The following is a 21,762-nucleotide window of genomic DNA, read 5'->3' as shown; positions in this document are numbered from 1 at the left end:
AGGTAAAAGGTGTTGGAAAGAAAACCAAGGCAGTAGAACATGAAAGCGTGCAGATCACATGTGAAGGGTCTGGGCTGTAGACATCTAGTAAGAGACTGCTATGGAAGCCAGTTTGCTCTTTAATATGACCTACATGCCTAGTGTTTACCATGGGATTAGTCTCACCACACAAGTATGGGATCAAGTAGATTAGGGTATGTGCACACGTTGCGGATTTCTTGCAGAAATTTCCTGAAGAAAACCGGAAATTTTCTGCAAGAAATCCGCATTTATTTTTTTTTGCGGTTTTTTTCCGTTTTTTTCGCGTTTTTTTAGCATTCTGCAAGCGTAATTAGCTTGCAGAATGCTAAAGTTTTCCAAGCGATCTGTAGCATCGCTTGGAAAACTGACTGACAAGTTGGTCACACTTGTCAAACATACTGTTTGACAAGTGTGACCAACTTTTTACTATAGATGCAGCTTATGCAGCATCTATAGTAAAAGATAGAATGTTTAAAAATAATAAAAAAAATAAAAAAATGCTTATACTCACCCAGACATCTCATCAGCGGCGTCCGTTCATCTTCCTATAGCTGGTCTGTGCGCACAGGACCTTCCGTGACGTCACGGTCACGTGAGCGGTCACATGACCGCTCACGACCAATCACAGGACAGTGACGTCATCGGCAAGGTCCTTCGCCGCACATCAGCTACAGGAACCGAAGCGGCAGCGTGCAGTGGAGGCGGGAAGACATCGAGGGTGAGTATATCACTATTTTTTATTTTAATTCTTATTTTTTGACCACTTATATGGTGCCCAGTGCGTGGAGGAGAGTCTCCTCTCCTCCACCCTGGGTACCAACCGCACATAATCTGCTTACTTCCCGCATGGTGTGCACAGCCCCGTGCGGGAAGTAAGCAGATCAATGGACCCCTAGGTGTGCGGAATCCCCTGCAATTTCGCATTTTAATGAACATGTTGCTTTTTTTTCCGCGATGCGATTTTTTCGCGGAAAAAAAGGCTACATTTGCACAAAAAATGCGGAATACACTTAAAATAATGGGAGGCATATGTAAGCGTTTTTTTCGCGTTTTTATCACGTTTTTATAGCGAAAAAACGCGAAAAAAACGCGAAAAATACTTAACGTGTGCACATGGCCTAAATGGAAGTAATTATCAAATAGCGTCTAAATATTAAGTTAATGGCACGTCAGATCAACATCATATACATATACTCAACTAACAATTAAGCCGAGTGAAGAGAACCATACAGTAAAAATGATCAATTTTTAAAATAAACATTAAAATAACCACGTGCCCAGCAGGGGAGGCACCTCTTTATCCATAATATACAACTGCCATTATCAGTAAAAATGACAAATGAACATGTTTTAATATACCAAATGATCAATCTATATATCAAATAGTTAATGTCTCAAATGTATAACTATTCTACTATTCCATTTGGAATAGTTTTCATAGTTCTATAGAAACCTAAAATTGGTTATATATTTGAGATATTAACTATTTGATTTATTCAAAATTGAAGGCATACTGAACCAGCATGGCTACCACAGCATCTTGCAGCGGCATGCTATTCCATCCGGTTTGCGTTTAGTTGGACCATCATTTATTTTTCAACAGGACAATGACCCCAAACACACCTCCAGGCTGTGTAAGGACTATTTGACCAAGAAGGAGAGTGATGGGGTGCTACGCCAGGTGACCTGGCCTCGACAGTCACCAGACCTGAACCCAATCGAGATGGTTTGGGGTGAGCTGGACCACAGAGTGAAGGCAAAAGGGCCAACAAGTGCTAAGCATCTCTGGGAACTCCTTCAAGATTGTTGGAAGACCATTCCCATTGACCGCCTCTTGAAGCTCATCAAGAGAATGCCAAGAGTGTGCAAAGCAGTCATCAAACCAAAAGGTGGCTACTTTGAAGAACCTAGAATATAAGACAATTTCAGTTGTTTCACACTTTTTTGTTAAGTATATAATTCCACATGTGTTAATTCATAGTTTTGATGCCTTCAGTGTGAATGTACAATTTTCATAGTCATGAAAATGCAGAAAAATCTTTAAATGAGAAGGTGTGTCCAAACTTTTGGTCTGTACTGTATATATATTGATTGATCATTGGGTATATGTTAAAAAGTTATTATTTTTTTTTTGTTTTTCATTTTTCCCGATAATAGCAGTTGTATACTAATGAGCTTGTTGAAGTCATGGAGGTAGAGGTGCTTAGGAAGACAGTATGTGTATGTTCACATGTTGCGTTTTTGCTCTGGGTTTCTTTGGCTGCTTTTTTATGCAAATTATAAGCTGTGTTTTACAGTACGAGCAAAGTCTATGAGATTTCAGAAATCTCATGCACATGCACACACCTTTATTTTCCTGATTGATTTAGAATACTGCTGCATTTTTGAAAACAGCATGGCACTTCTTTCAGCCATAGAAAACAATGGATACGTGCAAACACACAGCAAGAAACCCATGTATCAGTTGTGGCTGCGTTTTATTTGGTGCAAAAACCTTAAGGAAGTTAAATCATGACTTTTTTGTGGGCCACTCAACTTTAACAACAAGCGCAAGAGACAACAAAAACGTAGAAATACTTGCTTTATGTAAGCATCAGCCATACTGCCAAAAAAGCAGGTTTTGACTGTGTAAACCCCCCCCCCGGAAAATGCAATGTGTGAATATATCCAAGTGGAAGCCACGCTGTTATGACACTCATCCTGCCTTCACTGATGTCCCATTAGCAGGGATACATCACAGGTCATATTTAATCCTCTTCAGACAGTCTGTTCGCACCTGGCACATGATCTATGCATTGGATAAATTGGTTGAAGCTGCGATCATCCGGTCGCCTGTGCTGCATATACAGTTGTGGCCAAAAGTATTGACACCCCTGCAATTCTGTCAGATAATACTCAGTTTCTTCCTGAAAATAATTGCAGTGACAGATTCTTTGGTATTATTATCATCATTTAATTTGTCTAAAATGAAAAAACACAAGAGAGAATGAAGCAAAAAGCAAAACATTGATCATTTCACACAAAACTCCAAAAATGGGCCAGACAAAAGTATTGGCACCCTCAGCCTAATACTTGGTTGCACAACCTTTAGCCAAAATAACTGCGACCAACCGCTTCTGGTAACCATCAATGAGTTTCTTACAATGCTCTGCTGGAATTTTAGACCAGTCTTCTTTGGCAAACTGCTCCAGGTCCCTGATATTTGAAGGGTGCCTTCTCCAAACTGCCATTTTTAGATCTCTCCACAGGTGTTCTATGGGATTCAGGTCTGGACTCATTGCTGGCCACCTTAGAAGTCTCCAGTGCTTTCTCTCAAACCATTTTCTAGTGCTTTTTGAAGTGTGTTTTGGGTCATTGTCCTGCTGGAAGACCCATGACCTCTGAGGGAGACCCAGCTTTCTGGGCCCTACATTATGTTGCAAAATTTGTTGGTAGTCTTCAGACTTCATAATGCCATGCACACGGTCAAGCAGTCCAGTGCCAGAGGCAGCAAAGCAACCCTAAAACACCAGGGAACCTCCGCCCATGTTTGACTGTAGGGACAGTGTTCTTTTCTTTGAATGCCTCTTTTTTTTCTCCTGTAAACTCTATGTTGATGCCTTTCCCCAAAAAGCTCTACTTTTGTCTCATCTGACCAGAGAACAATCTTCCAAAACGTTTTGGGCTTTTTTAGGTAAATTTTGGCAAACTCCAGCCTGGCTTTTTTATGTCTTGTGGTAAGAAGTGGGGTCTTCCTGGGTCTCCTACCATACAGTCCCTTTTCATTCAGATGCCGACGGATAGTACGGGTTGACACTGTTGTACCCTCGGACTGCAGGGCAGCTTGAACTTGTTTGGATGTTAGTCGAGGTTTTTTATCCAACATCCACACAATCTTGTGTTGAAATCTCTTGTCAATTTTTCTTTTCCGTCCACATCTAGGGAGGTTAGCCACACAGTGCCATGGGCTTTAAACTTCTTGATGACACTGCGCACGGTAGACACATGAACATTCAGGTCTTTGGAGATGGACTTGTAGCCTTGAGATTGCTCATGCTTCCTCACAATTTGGTTTCTCAAGTCCTCAGACAGTTCTTTGGTCTTCTTTCTTTTCTCCATGCTCAATGTGGTACACACAAGGACGGACACTGGACAGAGGTTGAGTCAACTTTAATCCATGTCAACTGGCTGCAAGTGTGATTTAGTTATTGCCAACACCTGTTACGTGCCACAGGTAAGTTACAGGTGCTGTTAATTACACAAATTAGAGAAGCATCACATGATTTTTTGAACAGTGCCAATACTTTTCTCCAGTCCCTTTTTTATGTTTGGTGTGGAATTATATTCAATTTGGCTTTAGGACAATTCTTTTTGTGTTTTTTCATTTAAGACAAATTAAATGAAGATAATAAAGAAAAGGAAAGGAAGAAACTGAGTATTACCTGACAGAATTGCAGGGGTGTCAATACTTTTGGCCACAACTGTAGTTGGGTATCAGCACTTCTGTGTGTAGCAAAAATCACACAATGCAATGATCAATGATGTTCATGTGTGCTAACATGGCAATAAGGAAAGAGGTTTTTTTCAGGAGAAAACCTTATTAAATGCAAAGCTTCTAGTCTTCCCTAAACAAAAAAAAGAATATGTATTGGGGGCTACTCTGCGCTGTGTTCTTAGAGAAACATTCACTTTGTACAACAGGCGATAGAAGACTATCATTCATCTCGCTGTATAAATGATTCTTCTGTCAGTAATGGCATTCCAATTTTTTGCAATTACAGCACTGAGGCGTCCCATTGAGCACTTGTTTTATATAATGATTGCTGTTGTATGCACCAAAGATTCTGCTTGTGTTAGCAAAAGCCTTTTCATAAATTTGCTAAATTAGTTTGGAGAGAAGGAGAAAACACAAGACAAGTGCCGATTGTTTTACAAAAATAATGAAGTAATGATATGGTCGTCAAAGCTTTAAAACAAGCCACAGCCAATCCCTTCTAAATCAAAGAGCAAAAACATACAGGGCAAAGTACAGACCCCAAAACCAATGAATTAGGAGCTAATTTCTGATGTGCAGGTACACCTTAAGGGTATGTTCCCATGATGTGCTTGTCCAGCTGGTAGAGCTGTCAAGTTTTCTAGGAGAACAGCTTTAGGAAAATGCTAGCAGTTTTTACTTGAAATGGATTTGCTGGCACGTTTGCCACCATTGTTACCAATGCAAAGCAGACGGCCAGGGACCTGACGGACATCAGAAGGTGAGTATGTACTGTTTTTTTTTTTTTACATTTACAATGGTAACCAGGGTAAACATCAGGTTACCAAGCGCGGCCCTGCGCTTAGTAACCCGATGTTTACCCTGGTTACCCGGGGACTTCGGCATCGTTGGTCGCTGGAGAGCTGTCTGTGTGACAGCTCTCCAGCGACGCTGCAGCTATCGGCATCGTTGTCGATATCGCTGCAGCGTCGCTTAATGTGACGGTACCTTAAGATTCTCATAGTGTATCTGACAGACACTGTTCTTTCCTCTGAAAGGACAGAATTTGGTTTCTGATTTCTTCCTTATTTTTTTAACCCCTTCATGACCCCAGCTTTTTTCGTTTTTGTTTTTCGCCCCCCTTCTTCCCAGAGCCGTAACTTTTTTATTTTTCAATCAATATGGCCATGTGAGGGCTTATTTTCTGTGGGACGAGTTGTACATTTGAACGACATCATTGGTTTTAGCATGTCGTGTACTCGAAAACGGGAAAAAAATTCCAAGTGAGGTGAAATTGCAAAAAAAGTGCAATCTCACACTTGTTTTTTGTTCGCCTTTTTTGCTAGGTTCACTAAATGTTAAAATTGACCTTCATAGTTCATAGACACCAAAAATGTCTAGGTTATTTTTTTTATCCAAGTCGTGAAAAAAAAGATCCAAAGTTTGCTTAAAAAAAATAAATAAAAAAAATTTGCGCAATTTCTAATACCCGTAGCGTCTCCATTTTTCGTGATCTGGGGTTGGGTGAAGGCTTATTTTTTGCGTGCCGAGCTGACGTTTTTAATGATACCATATTGGTGCAGATACGTTCTTTTGATCGCCCGTTATTGCATTTTAATGCAATGTCGCGACGACCAAATAAAACGTAATTCTGGCATTTTGACTTTTTTTTTTTTTTTTTTTTTTAAATCGCTACGCCATTTAGCGATCAGGTTAATTCTTTTTTTTTGTTGATAGATCGGGCAATTCTGAAAGCGGCGATACCAAATATGTGTAGGTTTGATTTTTTTATTGTTTTATTTTGAATGGGGCGAAAGGGGGGCGATTTAAACTTTTATTTTTCTTTATATTTTTAAAAACATTTATTTTTTTAAATTTTGGCATGCTTCAATAGCCTCCATGGGAGGCTAGAAGCTGCCACAACTTGATCAGCTCTGCTACATAGAGCCGATGCTCAGATCGCCTCTATGTAGCAGAATTACTGCATTGATATGAGCGCCGACCACAGGGTGGCGCTCATGGCAATCCGGCATCAACAACCATAGAGGTCTCAAGGAGACCTCTGGTTGTTATGCTGACGCGCTGATGACCCCCGATTACCGGGGGTCACCGATGCGCACATTTCCGGCCAGATGGCCAGAAGCACTTGTTAAATGCCGATGTCAGAGTTTGACATAACTAGTTAATAGGTGCGGGTGGATCGTGATTCCACCTGCGCTTATTGCAGGCACGTCAGCTGTTCAAAACAGCTGACATGTCCCAGCTTTGATGCGGGCTCACCGCCGGAGCCCTCATCAAAGCGGGGGTTCTGCCCTCGGACATACTATTCTGTCCGAGGGCAGAAAGAGGTTAAGGGGTAGCGAGGATATCCCGAGATGTGAATTGAGGAGGATACCTAAAATATTTTCTGCATGTCTGGACGTAGATCGGATTTTTCTCAGTTGATGCACCACCTTAGGTTTTTTTTTTTTTTTTTACATGCAGATAGTCTGGGCAAGATGCTGGTTGAGATGATTTGCAGAGTCCGCTACCAAGAGGAGATCATTCAGGTATGGGATGACGATTATCCCTTTGCTTCTCAGGAAAGCTGCCACCTCTGTCATTATCTTTGTGAAAATACGAAGTGCTGAGAGGCTAAATGGTAGACACTGGAATTAGAAGTGGTGGATTGCGCCCATATATTCCAATACCTCAGGAATTGTTGGCAGGAAACATAAATGGCTATAAGATAATATGCATCTCTTCGATCTAATGTGCACATTACTGAATTCCTCCCTATTAATGAAATAGTTGATTTTATCGTCTCCATCCTGAACTTCCTGTAACTGACCCACTGATTTAGTGGTTTTAGTTTTAGGGTCTGCAAAGGGAGTGATACCTCTTGGGCCTATCCTAAGGAAAACCTTTTTTGTCATCATAAGCCCTCTCTAGAACTCAGGACGGGCCCGAAGACATGTACACCTGAAAATGGGATATAACAGAGTTTAGAGTGGATATCCCATGACCACATTTTCAGCCAGATACAGTGCCTTGCGAAAGTATTCGGCTCCCTGGAACTTTTCAACCTTTTCCCACATATCATGCTTCAAACAAAGATACCAAGTGTACATTTTTGGTGAAGAAACAACGACAAGTAGAACATAATTGTGAAGTTGAACGAAATTTATTGGTTATTTTAAATTTTTGTTGAAATTAAAAAATTGAAAAGTGGGGCGTGTAATATTATTCCTTTACTTTCAGTGCAGCAAACTCACTCCAGAAGTTCATTGTGGATCTCTGAATGATCCAATGTTGTCCTAAATGCCTAATGATGATAAATATAATCCACCTGTGTGTAATCAAGTCTCCGTATAAATGCACCTGCTCTGTGGGTATTACCCCCTTCCCAGGCTACAAATATCAGCCCGCAGCCGCCCCAGAAATGGCGCATCTGTAAGATGCGCCAATTCCAGCACTTAGCCCCTCTCTTCCCACTCTGCTGTAGCGGTGGGATATGGGGTAATAAGGGGTTAATGTCAGCTTGCTATTGTAAGGTGACATTAAGCCGGTTTAATAATGGAGAGGCGTCAATAAGACGCCTGTCCATTATTAATCCTAGAGTAGTGAAAGTTAAACACAAATAGACAGCCAGAAAAAGTATTTTAATATTCTTAATTTAACCATACTTACCATACTCGATCACCTGCAAAAAAATTAAAAATAAACCGTATACTCCCTGCCCGACGCAGTCCAATTAATAACGAGTGGCCCACGACGATCTCCCCTATAGAACAGTGACATCGGGTGTCACTGCTCTATAGGGCCTCCCAGTGATGAACTGACAGGAGACAATGGCTCCTGCAGATCATCACTGAGGTTACCTTAGTTCAGGGTCTCACTTTATGGCATTGCTGCGTGGGAACTTTCTCACACAGCAGTGCCACAAGTGAGACTAGGGACTATTTTTTACCTTCCGTCATTGTATTCCTGGAGCCCCTGGAGAGCGGTCACATCAGCTGATGCTGCTGCTCTCCACGGGAGATAGTCGTGGGACACTCGTTTTAATTGGATTTCTGCTGACACAGGGAGTATATTGTTGGTTTATTATTTTAATATTTTTTACAGGTGACACTGGCTTTGGGGATCAAAGTGACAAGGTGATGGTGAGTATGTACTCTGTTCTATGTACTGTATGTCTTTATGTATGTACTGTATGTATGTACTGTATGTGGCATGTTGAATGTTGTATGCTGCGTGTTGTATGCTGTGCGTTGCGTGCTGTGTGTTGCATGTTGTGTGCTGTGTGTTGCATGTTGTGTGCTGTGCATTGTATGTTGTGTGCTGTGTGTTGCGTGTTGTATGTTGTGTGTTGCATTGCATGTTGCGTTGCATGTTGTATGTCACGTGTTGCATGTTGTATGTACTGTACATTTTAATGTTTTTGTGTTTTTTTCACATTCAACACATTAGCCGGATGATGGGACTACTACTGTCCCATCATTGGCTAATGTGTCACTCACTGTCACTGTAGCAGGCATAGCCCGATGGGACTTGTAGTCCCATCGGACGATGCCTGCACACACACACACCAAAGACCCCCGCACACACCCGGACAGCCTGGCACACACCCGGACAGTCCGGCACACACCCGGACAGTCCCACACACGAACAGCCCGCAGACCCCGCCCACGCACATACAAGCAGTCACCGCCCACACACTTCCCTCCTCCCGAACTGCAGCGTTTCTCGGACCCACATTCGCAGCAAATCCGCAGATCTTTTTTACATCTGCGGTTTTGCCCGACTCAATGCAAGTCTAAGGGTGCAGAAATGCTGCAGTTCCGCACAAAAGTAGTGACATGCTGCGAAAAAAAAAAAGCTGCGTTTCGGTGCGGCTTTTTCCGCAGCATGTGCACAACAAGTCTGCGGTTCCCATAGACTTACATTGGTTGTGCGCTACGCTGCAAATTTGATGCAATTCCGTGCGGCAAAAAACGCTGCGGATCTGCAATCAAATCCTCAACGTGTGCACACAGCCTTAGGTGTTCCTCGACTGGAAACCCTTCCTCTGTGTCCCCAGTCCCTCGAACATCTCATCCTGTACGAAGTGTGCCACTTTTTCAATCCTCCTGGTACTCCGCACTGCCTGCAACAAATTGATTCTGGGGAGGATCTTCTCAGCTTTCTAGGTCTTGATCGAAAAATAAGAATACGCTTCTTCCATCTCCCACCTAGCTCTCTTATGATGGGGCGTACTCTGTCTGAGGTGGTATGAGCACAGAGACTCTGCTCTGGACCTCTTCTCGGATCATAGACCGCATGTAGACTGTAGAAAAAAAAGTTCTGTTCCTCTTTAAAGATCTTCATTATGCAGTCCGCACCGTTGTTTCTTATAGGCTAAAGCAATTTAGCGTTATATGCCAGACACCTCCTTGGTTTCTTGCGGGAGGAGGAACCAGATCACAAACTGGTTCCTCTGTCCTAAACTTAAGAGACAGGAGATCTAATATTTTAAAAGAACTCCAAGGCTCTAATGGGGAATTAGGGCCAATGGGGTTAACTTAAACTGCCCGGTGATTGTTCAGAAGGTGCCTCTGAGGCATGCACCTTTTCTGGGCGGCTGCGGGCTGCAAATTTTAGGCTGGGGGGGGCCAATATCCATGGCTCCTTGCTAGCTGGAGAATACCAGCCCCCAGCTGTCTACTTTAGCTTCACTGTATGTAAAAAATGAAGGTGACCCCAAGCCGTTTTTTTAAATGATTTATGTAATTAAAAAATACGACATGGGGACCCCTCTATTCTTGATAACTAGCATTGCTAAAGCGGACAGCTGAGGGTTGCAGCCTGCGGTTCTCAGTTTTGCCTGGCTGGTTATCAAAAATACAGGGAAACCCCACTTCAATTTTTTTTATATATATATATTTACGCTTTCACCACATATACCAGAAACACAGACGTGTGAAAGAGCCCTGAGAGAGCAGGATTAACCTCCACGATCAAACTGTTCATAATCCATACATCTGTAACCACCCTTTTATAGGGTCTTTCCTTATCCCAGGTGTGTAGGAAACCATCATCCGAACTTCCCTGCGTTCCCTCAAAACAGAAGTGCGTTCCACCCTAGCCACACGCTTCATCATAGGGGCTGGAAATGCATGCCGCGCTGGAAAGTGTGGTCCGGAAGAGTGGGCAGAGAATGCAGCAAGGTGCCGAGAGGCCTCCTCGGAGGAAAGCGGAGGTCGTCAGGAGCCACTTTCTGCTCTACTTACCTGGCAGAGGGACCCCTACTGAGAGAGGTATCAGCCTGAAGTGTATCACAGCAGTGATGGAGAGAGATGGATCAACCCCTCACCCCCAGGATCTCACAGGTTAAAAAAAAAAAACACTTCTCTGGGATGAACTCTCCTCTCATAGGTCTGCTAGGGACAGGTAAAACAAAGGGTGAGGTGGAGGGCTTTTAACCCATCCTGTTTCCTGTCCCTAGAGGATGAGAAGTACTCCCTTGTGCCATGCTGTCATGAGGGATGTCCTGGAAAAAAAAGCAATTACCACAGCTCTAACAGAAAAATAAAAACAATACAGATCTCAAAATATGGCGACAATTTTTTATTTTTTAAAAGAAACTTCAGGATTTTTTCCCTGCCGCCATTTAAACAAAACAATTAGTGATAATCATGCCAACATGAAGAATCATATTTCACGGTACTTTTTAACAAAACAAAACAAAGGTGGTTTTAAAAAGAAAACCCCCAGGACAGCAGAATAGCGTTTATTCCCTGAAAATCTGTATATCGAGGGGACTAAAAAACTAGAATTTGCCATGGCTCGGCCAGCAGCTACTTATTGTACAGAATACATACATGGTGTATTAGAATACACTTTTCTTTCACCTCAAGTTAGAGTTTGTAGAGACTAATTAGCTTCTTTTTATGACAATTCAATATGGTTGTTAATCCCCTTCTACTAGGCAGGATTTTTTTTGCAGATATATAACCCAGGCACTAAGCTCCACCCAGGTTGAAAAAGGATGTATTTTGTCTAAAAATAATGCATCATTAAACCAAACTAGAAACTACTAACTTCTCTCTAAATTCTAAAAGTCCTGCAGAGGTGTCATTGGCGTTATCTTATGTGGCTGCTGGAGTTGTGCTCTGTCTAAGCCAATAAGGCAAAAAGCTGTGCTGCAGTAATGGACATCATCACTGTCACATATGGCCAAGAAAGTACTGATAAAAAGACAAACGGGAGAAATCCTACAAGGACCAATATTTGAATTTTATGTGCTCCTCTAGATAGAACGATTTTCCTACACTTGAACCTTCTGTCCTACAATAAATACATTCTTACAGCCAAATCTAATTCATGCCCATTTCAGAAGAATACATTTGTCAGACTTAAGGGGTTGTCCTTGATTTCTGTATAATTTGTGTGTGTACCTAGGATCCAGAACGCTGACAGTTTGTAATACACTCCCTATATACCCGTCATGTCCTAGATACCACACTAAAGGTACCTTCACACTAAACGACTTTGCAACGAGAACGACAACGATCCGTGACGTTGCAGCATCCTGGATAGCGATATCGTTGTGTTTGACACGCAGCAGCGATCTGGATCCCGCTGTGATATCGCTGGTCGGAGCTAGAAGTCCAGAACTTTATTTGGTCGTCAGATCGGCGTGTATCGTCGTGTTTGACAGCAAAAGCAACGATGCCAGCAATGTTTTACAATGGTAACCAGGGTAAATATCGGGTTACTAAGCGCAGGGCCGCTTACTCACATACTCACCTTCTGATGTCTGTCACGTCCCCCGGTGTCCGCGCTGCTGCTCAGAGCTTCCTGCACTGAATGTGTCAGTGCCGGCCGTAAAGCAAAGCACAGCGGTGACGTCACCGCTGTGCTTTAGGGCCGGCGCTCACACAGTGCAGGGAAGCTGAAGGCGAGGGATGCGACAGACACGGCAATGTAAGTACAGTGGGGCAAAAAAGTATTTAGTCAGTCAGCAATAGTGCAAGTTCCACCACTTAAAAAGATGAGAGGCGTCTGTAATTTACATCATAGGTAGACCTCAACTATGGGAGACAAACTGAGAAATAAAAATCCAGAAAATCACATTGTCTGTTTTTTTTATCATTTTATTTGCATATTATGGTGGAAAATAAGTATTTGGTCAGAAACAAACAATCAAGATTTCTGGCTCTCACAGACCTGTAACAACTTCTTCTCCTCTTTCCTCCACTCATTACCTGTAGTAATGGCACCTGTTTAAACTTGTTATCAGTATAAAAAGACACCTGTGCACACCCTCAAACAGTCTGACTCCAAACTCCACTATGGTGAAGACCAAAGAGCTGTCAAAGGACACCAGAAACAAAATTGTAGCCCTGCACCAGGCTGGGAAGACTGAATCTGCAATAGCCAACCAGCTTGGAGTGAAGAAATCAACAGTGGGAGCAATAATTAGAAAATGGAAGACATTCAAGACCACTGAAAATCTCCCTCGATCTGGGGCTCCACGCAAAATCCCACCCCGTGGGGTCAGAATGATCACAAGAACGGTGAGCAAAAATCCCAGAACCACGCGGGGGGACCTAGTGAATGAACAGCAGAGAGCTGGGACCAATGTAACAAGGCCTACCATAAGTAACACACTACGCCACCATGGACTCAGATCCTGCAGTGCCAGACGTGTCCCACTGCTTAAGCCAGTACATGTCCGGGCCCGCCTGAAGTTTGCTTGAGAGCATTTGGATGATCCAGAGGAGTTTTGGGAGAATGTCCTATGGTCTGATGAAACCAAACTGGAACTGTTTGGTAGAAACACAACTTGTCGTGTTTGGAGGAAAAAGAATACTGAGTTGCATCCATCAAACACCATACCTACTGTAAAGCATGGTGGTGGAAACATCATGCTTTGGGGCAGTTTCTCTGCAAAGGGGCCAGGACGACTGATCCGGGTACATGAAAGAATGAATGGGGCCATGTATCGTGAGATTTTGAGTGCAAACCTCCTTCCATCAGCAAGGGCATTGAAGATGAAACGTGGCTGGGTCTTTCAACATGACAATGATCCAAAGCACACCGCCAGGGCAACGAAGGAGTGGCTTCGTAAGAAGCATTTCAAGGTCCTGGAGTGGCCTAGCCAGTCTCCAGATCTCAACCCTATAGAAAACCTTTGGAGGGAGTTGAAAGTCCGTGTTGCCAAGCGAAAAGCCAAAAACATCACTGCTCTAGAGGAGATCTGCATGGAGGAATGGGCCAACATACCAACAACAGTGTGTGGCAACCTTGTGAAGACTTACAGAAAACGTTTGACCTCTGTCATTGCCAACAAAGGATATATTACAAAGTATTGAGATGAAATTTTGTTTCTGACCAAATACTTATTTTCCACCATAATATGCAAATAAAATGATAAAAAAACAGACAATGTGATTTTCTGGATTTTTTTTTCTCAGTTTGTCTCCCATAGTTGAAGTCTACCTATGATGTAAATTACAGACGCCTCTCATCTTTTTAAGTGGTGGAACTTGCACTATTGCTGAATGACTAAATACTTTTTTGCCCCACTGTATGTAGTGTTTTTTTTTTTTTTACATTTACACTGGTAACCAGGGTAAACATCGGGTTACTAAGCGCGGCCCTGCGCTTAGTAACCCGATGTTTACCCTGGTTACCCGGGGACCTCGGCATCGTTGGTCGCTGGAGAGCTGTCTGTGCGACAGCTCTCCAGCGACCACACAGCGACGCTGCAGCGATCGGCATCGTTGTCGATATCGCTGCAGCGTCGCTTAATTTGACGGTACCTTTAGTCTGGAGCAGCTGCTCACTCACCCACTAGTTTCCTGTCCGGCAGAGACTAGTCGGTGATGTCACAACAGCCTCTGCCAGTCTCTCCTGCTCCAGCCTCCCCATGCAGCACTGCAGATTGGCAGCACTAGAGGAGCAGGGTCACAGGAGGTGTTCGGTAGTCCGGCGATGATCTGACTCCCATCCCCTTGCAGAGATCTCAATCTGCACATGCACCGCTCACGGCGGCCATTTTCCCAGAGGCCACCGCATTGCAGCAATGAAAGTGTGGGGGCTCCCAGTTTTCACAAAATGTCAGCGGAGTCCCCACACCACCGAATCTGCCGCACCAGCCTGGGATGGGAATCAGATTATCATCCTGCAGCGTCAGACCAGCAAATACCCCCTCTTCCCAGCTAAAGGACGGCAGAATTGTCCTACTCCTGCTGCCGCCACACTCCTGGTAAGATTCCCCCAAAATTTTTGGGGAAAAAAGTGTATCTTATAGTCCGAAAAATATGGTAGAGATATAATGTTTTGTTCGCCTGTTATTGCAATGTTGTGGTGACCAAAAAAATGTAATTCTGCCATTTTAATATTTTTTCTCCTTACGCAGTTTACCGATCGGATTCCTTATTTTTATATTTTGATAGATCGGGCATTTCTGAGCTCAGCAATACCAAATGTGTGCATTTTTTGTTTAATTTTGAATGGGGCAAAATGGGGGGTTGATTTGAACTTTTATTTTTTACACTTATTGCTTGCTTCAATAGTCTCCTTAGCAGACTTGAAGCTGTCATGCCAACTGGTCGGCACCCCGCGATCATGTGGCACCAATGGGCAGTGTTAGTGACCCACTTCTGGTGTGTGCATGTTAAATGCCGCTGTCAGACATGGACAACGGAACTTAACAGCAGGTGGATCACGATTCCACTAGCGGCAGTTAGGGGCACATGTCAGCTGATCAAATCACCTGTCATGTGGCTGAAAAGATGCGGGCTCAGCGCTGAAGCCAGCTTCACAGTTTGGGAGGTGACCTATGGCGTATTGATATAGAGAACTCATGAATATACTTGACGACCTGGCAGCAGGATTATTAATCTTCTAGTGATACTTTCCTGCTGGTAAAACAGTGAGTTTTATCAAAACTACAGCAAACAGTAAATGACATGTGGCTGGAATCATGCTGTTCTCAGATTAGGTGATAAAAACCTGGTGACAGATTCCCTTTAACAAAGTCAGCTGAACATATTTTAGAATACTACTGAGTCATAACTAATTTTATATTCTAGTTTGTATTTTTCATTTTCCATAAATAAAAGAGGTTTCTATTACGGTACGCGCACACGGTCAGTAAACGCTGCGGGTTGGACGCTGCATACATCTGCAGCGTCCAGATGTTACAGCATAGTGGAGGGATTTCAAGAAATCCCATGCCCACTATGTGTGCACAGATGCCCCCTGCTCACCTGCGGAGACAGACATGCGGCGCATCTTTCCAGACTGCAGCATGTCTATTTGTCTTTCCGAGATGTGAGTCTCTGCATGATTCATCTCACCCATACAATGTATTTGGTGTGGTGAATCCGCACGGTTCAGTGATCACATGCAGAATCACCTGCGTTCATTAGCTGGCAGCGCTTTGGACACAGTGGACATGTGCTGCATCCAAAGCGCTGCCGATTACTGAACGTCTGCACATACCCTTAAGGAGGATGTAAAACGTCTGAACTTGTAATTTCAAATATGCTATAAAATATGAACCTCACTTCTGAATTTACTATCTTATTAATTACAGAGTTATCAAAGCTAACCTGTCACCAGGTTTAACCGATATAAGATACGGCCATCACCTTTCAGGGCTGATATACAGCATTCTATAATGCTGTATATAAGCCCCCAACCCGACCTGTAAGAGAAGAAAAATCAATTATATTCACCAGCAGGGTGGTCCAGTCCAAGGGGTGTCACTGCTCTTGGTCCAGTGCTACCCTTCTTGCTTCACATGGATGAAGCGTCCCTACTAGTGATGAGAGAGTATACTCGTTGCTCAGGGTTTTCCCTAGCATGCTCGGGTGTTCTCCGAGTATTTCGGCGTGCTCGGAGATTTAGTTTGAGTCGCCGCAGCTACATGATTTGTGGCTGCTAGACAGCCTGAAAACATGTGGGGATTCCCTAACAAACATGAAACCCCCACATGTAATCAGGCTTTCTAGCAGCCACAAATCATGTAGCTGCGGCGACTCAAACAATCTCCGAGCACGCCCTAAATACTTGGAGAACACCAGAGCATGCTTAGAAAACCCGAGTACACTCGCTCATCACTAGTCCCTGCATCATCCACACAGTCTCCGCGGCATTGCGCTCCTGCGCAGTCTTACTCTTCCCTGACCAGGGCAGAGCAAGGTACTCCAGTGTGCAAGCGTCGGAGCTCTGTAACCTTTTCCAGTGCCTGCGCACCCCAGTACTTTGCTCTGCCCTCAACAGGGCAGAGGTACGCCTGCGCAGGAGCACGATTACGGGGAGACTTTGTGGATGATGTAGGGACGGCAACGCAAGAAAACAGGTACAGGACCAAGACCAGCAACATCCCTCGGACCGGACCACCTCCTAGAGGAGTATAAAAAAAAGGTATTGCTGGGAGTTGGTGGTTATATGATAGAATATATGCGATATGCATACTCCTGGCCACACCACAAGACAAGGCATCTGTGGTTTATGTCAATGCAAGTGAATTGAGCAAGGCGGTGCACATCTAGGTCTGAACGTAGAAGTATGCAAATCTCATACTTGGAAGTCACAACCGCCCGGTCTCACCGCCAGCATTGGAAAATCCTGATAGCATGCAATGTGCCCTCTGTGAGGAGTCACAACTCTGCAGTCACAGAGTGAGTGCAGACACTAGTGCCAAACATGGACAGCCCCTTAAAACCTGCTTTCCACTGTGGTGTGGCTGACATGCTGAGCAGCATGGTTTACACATCACAGCAGTTAAAAACACCTGTCATTGGTAAAGGAAGCAAAATTATTCAAAAACATTGTTATCATATGTATTTCTATCACACTGCTCAGCAAAGGGACAAAGCAGCAAAAAATGTAATTGCCCGTCATTCCCATCATGAACCACATCACACATGGCCTACAGCTTCATAACCAAGACAGAGCTAAAATAGCAAAACAATTGACAGTGTACGGCAACATTTAGTTCTATTAATCTGCTGGTAAATTCGGCTGCCTTTTGTCTGCTGTGCTTTCTGAACATTTAGAAAGAGTAGGAATGTAACATAGCAGCCAGATTTATCTGCCAATTGCATTTTCTGCTACTAAGGAAGAATGAAGCCTTCCAAATATCAGAGGGGGATTACGGGCTGTGACTCGTGCTCCTACAGACACATACACGCCAGGAGATCAGCAGTCGGTCCAGAAATCACAGTCTGCCCTGACACCATGTTTCCTGAAGGTCTGAATTCAGCCCAATAAATACTGGTATTTATACCGTAAGTACTTGATTCTTGTCTTTCTATGGACTTAAAAGGTCAGCAAAAAGGATAACTAGTCATTCTCTGATAGCCCATGATTGTACTACTTGGGACACATCAATGGACTGTATAATGGCTTTGGTGGCCAGATGCAAGACATAAAACTCATTACATACACAGTGTTTTAGCTTGGAGTTGGATGGATGGCTTGCTTTTCTTCTCTATGCATCTTAAAAACCATCACAAAAATGCATGTACAAATTAACACCAAATAAAAAATGGCACCAAAAAACACTTAAATCCTTGCATTTCCTCAGCTGCAATTGTATCTGTTCCTTAAAGTGAACCTGTCAGCAGGATTGTGCACAGTAACCTACAGAGTGTCAGGTCGGCGCCGTTATACTGATTACAATGATACCTGGCTGAATAAATCTGTCTTGTGGTTGTTGTTTAATCTTTATTTTCAGTTTTCGGGTTAATGAGATTTTCGTGCTCCGGGCGGCCTGTGGGGGGTCTTCATGTGATGCTCTACTTACATATTCATCAATATGGATGGGCTTATGGCAGGTCACTGATCCCTCACTGACCTGCCTCCTATTATACATACTGAATATTATAGGTCTTGAAAAGAAAAAAAAAAAAAAAAATCACATTCAGCAGGTAGGCGGTGCCTCCGCTGCAGCATGAACGCATGTATAATATGCATTTATTTTAACTGCTGATATAAATTTTTTCAGGAAAAAAACAAACAAACAAAAAAACATTCTGTCTCAAAATGAAGCTGGCCTTGCCTTTGCTATAGTAGTATTATCACCAATCCAATAGATGCTACTGTGCAGGCACCATCTTACTACAAGGAAAAAAATGGTCTCCACCAAGATGGTGCCGGTGCACCTGCACAGTAGCATCTATTGGATCGCTGATAAATACTACTGCGCAGGTGCAGCCGACGCCATTGTGAGACAGATTATTTTAATTTAAAATAAATTAAATGCATATTATACATGTGGTCATGCAGCCGCCTGCCTGCTGAATGATTTTTTTCCCCCCCCCCAAGACATATAATATTCAGTATGTAAAATAGGGGGCAGGTTACTGAGGGATCAGTGACCGGTCATAAGCCATACAGATGAATATGTAAGTAGAGCTTCACATGAAGACCCCCCCCTCACTCCCACCTCAGAGCACGAGCATATCATTAACCAAAAACAGAAAATAAAGATTAAGAAATAACCACAAGACGGATATCATCACCCAAGGTATCCTTGTAATCAGTATAACGGCGCCAACCTGACACTGTCTGTAGGTTACTGTGCACAATCCTGCTGACAGGTTCCCTCTAAAGCGAATCCTGTATTTATATTTCATATGCTTACCATTTTTGGCCATTCTGATTTTATTGTACCCCCTCACTTTTCTCGCAGGTTTAGAACTTGCAGACATAAAAGTCAATATCAAATTAAAAAAAAAAAAAAAAAAGGTGGGCGTTTTACACAGTGTGAAACATCAGAAAAAGGAAATTGTGCAAATATAGGCAGTTTGAAACTATAAAATAATTTGCTCTTTATGAATGTCCTTTTAGAATAGTGTGACTAAAATCATAGTAACGTTAACCGATAGAATTAAAAGGGGAGGTCTGGGAAAGAAGAATACATTGCAAGTGGCTTGAAGCTGAAACAAAATAAACCAAGGGAAACTCCAGGGATCCTCACATTGTATTACCCACCCGGACTAGCACAGGGACACAGGAAGAGACATCACTTACACCACTGAGGCCTGGGTTTGGGTTCAGGGGTCAGATGACATCAGCAGCACGTCATTTGAGGTTTTTCTTTAATCATAGCTCAAAACCCAGTAGTACAAGGCATAACTATCAAGCACCCTTAGACACACGCTGAGACGGGTATGTGTAAAAAAAAAAAAAAAAATACTCATATGAAATGAGTTTTGATTAAAGAAAAACGTATCAATTATATACAGAATTGCAAATTTATGAATGATTATGAGACCACCGGTGAGGATCACAATCCGCATTGAAGTTTTTTTTTGTTTTTTTTAAAGTACACCCCTTTAGAGGTGTGGGGATACAATGCTTTATAATTTAGATGCAACAAGAAGAAATAATGATGGACATTAGGTGCCCCACTCAATTGAAAAAAAGATATTGTAGAGAAACCAAAGCCACACCAACAAAACTAAATTGCTGTCAAATATACTAAAAAAACAAAACATGTTTGGGCTAATTAAGTAAGAAATGCGGCAAACATTAAGCGCTGGCATTATGAATGCAAAGGCAGGGAAATCAGAAGGTAAACGAGGAGATGGCTCACACCACAATATCCTATAAACACTCCACACAGTCTGGCATTCATAAGCCTACAATGAAACATTCAGTGACTTGTTTCCGATGATGCCAACCAGCTCCTCACATAAACATCGGCAATTCAGGAGATGTTATTCCCCAAGTACATCTCTGGTAAGTGTCAGCGGGCCTAAAACATCTGCTCTAGATGGAGCAGTGAGAACTCTACCGGAATGGGGATAATAATGCCTGTCCGTTATACGGTAACGTGGCCAGGTGTCTTCGTAGTCCTCCTGTCTACCCACTAACACAGGTAAAGTTATGACTTTTTCTAGAAGCATAACCAGGTTATGATTAAGAACCATGGAGGTTCGAAAAGTGTCATCCATTTGATGTTTTAGTCTTTTTCACTATGTTTTTAATATTTTTTTCATTAAATGTGAAGTTTTAGATTTATTTTTCTTATGGGATTGGTGGATCTTTTTCCCTGCTAAGCAGACAATGCCAACCATTTCTGGTGTGTCGAGGATAGGATCGTTCAGGACCAAAATGGAATCCGAGGGAGACATTCTATTTAACAAGCTTGGAAACCCCTTTAAGCTTGACTTTCCAGAGTTGTAAACCTTGGCTTACTACAGTACATTTAATTGAAACTTAAATAAAACATAGTAGGAGCACAAGAACAGTGTGTCACAGCCCTAACACCCAAGGATGACCCTTGGGAACCAATGCACTAGGAGATATTTACTAGTAGTTAGCCAGTGTGGAACCTCTAGTAATCCGTTCTGTGGCCCCAAAAATGCATTCTGCCCGGTAATGGTTAAAACAGAGGCTACTCATTTGGATGTTTCTGCACCTCGTACTGTGATCAGTAGTAGTTATTTCTGAAATTTATGGCAGCACTTAGATGGGAAAATTATTTCAATAAATGCATTAAACATAAATAAATAAAATAAAACACCAAAGCCTCAAGAAGGAATCTGCTTTTCATGTGTTCTTGGAGAGCAAGAAGCTGGCAGTCACATCATAAGCCACCTACGTGTTGGCAAGTACTACAAGAGCAGACAAATGCGTGTACTTCATTCGAGTCTCTTCAATCACTGATAAACCAGACTGATGGGGTTAGTTCTTGAAATATCATTAGAACATGGATGATAGTAATGAGTTAACTGTGGTAAAGAGAGGGGCAATGTATGTTAACAGGTAACTAGTGGCACAGCTACAACTAAAGAGGCCCCTCTAAAAGACCACCCCCTTTATACAGTGGGTACCTAAAGTATTCAGACCCCTTTAAATTTTTCTCTCTGTTTCATTGCAGCCATTTGGTAAATTCACAAAAGTTCATTTTTTCTCAATGTACACTCTGCACCCCATCTTGACTGAAAAAACAGAAATGTAGACATTCTTGCATATTTGTAAAAAAAAAAAAACCTGAAATATCACATGGTCATAAGTATTCAGACCCTTTGCTCAGACACTCATATTACATAGTTACATAGTTATTAAGGTTGAAGGAATACTTTAAGTCCATCTAGTTCAACCCATAGCCTAACCTAACTTGCCCTAACAGGTTGATCCAGAGGAAGGCAAAAAAACCGCATGTGGCAAAGAGTAAGCTCCACATTTAAGTCACATGCTGTCCATTTCCTTGTGATCCTCCTTGAGATGGTTCTACTCCTTAGCTGTGTTTAATTAAACTGATAGGACTTGACTTGGAATGGCACACACCTGTCTATATA

The 21,762-nt window shown here is 42.7% G+C and overlaps 1 protein-coding gene across 4 annotated transcripts in view; it reads right to left on the bottom strand.

Moving 5' to 3' along the window:
* CDK17 (cyclin dependent kinase 17) overlaps positions 1 to 21,762 on the bottom strand; it is a 226,138-nt gene that overhangs the window by 57,507 nt on the left and 146,869 nt on the right. The gene's annotated exons all lie outside the window — the stretch shown is intronic.

Source organism: Ranitomeya variabilis, chromosome 5 (assembly GCF_051348905.1).
Source record: "Ranitomeya variabilis isolate aRanVar5 chromosome 5, aRanVar5.hap1, whole genome shotgun sequence".
Taxonomy (NCBI): domain Eukaryota; kingdom Metazoa; phylum Chordata; class Amphibia; order Anura; family Dendrobatidae; genus Ranitomeya; species Ranitomeya variabilis.
Note: the sequence above shows the minus strand (reverse complement) of the source record. Positions and strands in the feature narration are given on the sequence as shown.